The following is a 2,658-nucleotide window of genomic DNA, read 5'->3' on the forward strand; positions in this document are numbered from 1 at the left end:
AATGGAACAAACAACTTGTTTAAAGAAATAATGACAGAAAACTTCCTCAACCCAGAGAAGGAAAATGTCACACAGTTCAGGAGGTACAGAGAGTCCCAATCAAGTTGAACCCCAAAAAGACCCAGAACTAGACTCATCATAATTAAAATGTGAAATGTTAAAGACAAAGAATCTTAAAAGCAGCAAAAGAGAGACAAAATTACCTACAAAGGAGTTCCCATCAGAATGTCAGCTGGTTCCTCAATAGAAACATTTCAGGTCAGAGAGGAGAGGAATGAAGTACTCAAAGTAATGAAAAGCAAGGGCCTACATCCAAGACTCCTCTATCCAGCAAGTATATCATTTAAAATTGAAGGTGAAATAAAAAGCTTTCCAGACCAAAAACAAAAGGAGTTACAACCAAACCAGCAATGCAAGAAATGTTAAGCGGATTGCTTTAAGAAAAAGAAAAGGAGAGAGAGAGAGAGAGGATCATCATAGGCATAAAGAAAATAAAAATGGCAATAAAGAAATACCTATAAATAACAAAGTTAAATGTAAATGGATTATATGCTCCAATCAAAAGACATAGGGTGACTGAATGGATAAGAAAACATGATCCATACATATGCTATCTACAAGAGATGCACCTCAGAACAAAAGATACACACAGACTGAGAGTGAAGGGATGGAAAAATATATTCTATGAAAATGGAAAGTGAAAAAAAGCTGAGTTATCAATACTCATATCAGACAAAAGAGACTTCAAAACAAAGGCATAATAAGAGACAAAGAAGGCCACTTCATAATACTAAAGAGAATAATTCAACAAGAAAATATAACCCATGTAAAAATATATCCACTCAATATAAGAACATCCAAGTAACCCTAGCTGGTTTGGCTCAGTGGATAGAGTGTCAGACTGCGGGCTGAAGAGTTCCAGGTTTGATTCCAGTCAAGGGCACATGCCAAGCTTGATCCCCAGTGTCGGGTGTGCAGGAGGCAGCCAATCAATGATTCTGTCTCATCATTGATGTTTCTATCTCTCTCTCCCTCTCCTTTCCTCTCTGAAATTAATAAAAATATATTTTTTTAAAAAAAGAACACCCAAGTACATAAAAAAAATAAAAACTCTTGATGGACTTTAAGGAAGAGATTGACAGCAATACAGTTATAGTAGGTGACTTTTAACACCCAAGTGACATCACTGGATAGATCTGTGAGACAGAATATTAACAAGGAACAGAGGCCTTAGATGACACACTAGATCAGATAGATACAATGGACATATACAGAACATTTCACCCCAAAGCAGCAGAATATAAATTCTTATCAAGTGCATATGGAACATTCTCAAAGATAGACATGTTAGGGCACAAAACAAGTCTATACAAATTAAATGTCCTTGCTATATAAATTAAAGAAGATTGATATAATACTAAGCATCTTCCCAGATCATAATGGCATGAAATTAAAAACCAATTGCAATTAAAAAAAAACACTCAAAAACACTCAAATACATGAAGGCTAAATAGTATGTTATTAAACAATGAGTGGGTTACCTACGAGATCAAGCAAGAAATTAAAAACTTTCTGAAATCAAATGAAAATGAACACACAACAACCCAAAACCAAAGGGACAGGGCCAAATCATTTCTAAGAGGGAAATTCATAACACTACAGGCCTATCTCAAGAAACAAGAAAAAGCACTAGTAAGCTACAACTAAATGAATTAGAAAGAGAACAGCAAGAAAATCCCAGAGGAAGTAGAAGGAAGGAAATAATAAAGAACAGAGAGGAAATAAATGACATAGAGACTAAAAAATACAGTACAAGAGATCAATAAATCCAGGAGATGTTTCTTTGAAAAGATAAAAAAGATTGATGAAATGCTAGCCAGACTCATTGAGAAACAAAGAGAGAGGATTCAAATAAATAAAATCAGAAATGAAAGAGGCAACATAACAACAGACACTACAGAAAGACAAAGGATTGTAAGCAAATACCATGAACAACAAACTAGACAAAACATATACATCGAAAGACAAAAATCACATGATCCTATAAATAGATGCAAAAATATCATACCACAAAATCCAGCAGACTTTTTTAAATAAAAAAATCTCAGTAAAGTGGGAATAGTGGGGTCAGTCCTCAACATAATAAAGGTCATATATGACAAACCCACAGTGAATGTCAGACTCGGTGGGCAAAAACTAAAAGCATTTCCCTTAAGAACAGGAACAAGACAAAGATGCCTGCTTTCACCATTTATTCAACATAGTACTGGCAGTCCTAGCCATAGCAATCAGACAATCCTATCTAATAAAAGAGAAACATGGTAATTGGCGTATGTCCGCTACCCTTCCCATTGGCTAATCAGCGAGATATGCAAATTAACTGCCAGCCAAGATGGCGGCTGGCAGCCAGGCAGCTTGAAGCTAACATGAGGCTTGCTTGCTTCAGTGACGGAGGAAACCAACATTCCCCGCCTGCCTTGCCGGCCTCTGAGCCTGCAGTTTGAAACATTTTAACAAATATAGAAGCTAAAAAAAAACCCAGAAACCTGCTTTCAGCGAGCCCAGGATCTCAGAGCTGGAGTTGATACAGAGTTTCGATTATAGATCCAAAACAAACCAGATACCTACTTTCAGCAGCTGAGGCCTCCGAGCTGGAGC

Source organism: Myotis davidii, unplaced genomic scaffold (assembly GCF_000327345.1).
Source record: "Myotis davidii unplaced genomic scaffold, ASM32734v1 scaffold1711, whole genome shotgun sequence".
In the NCBI taxonomy this organism is placed as follows: Eukaryota; Metazoa; Chordata; class Mammalia; order Chiroptera; family Vespertilionidae; genus Myotis; species Myotis davidii.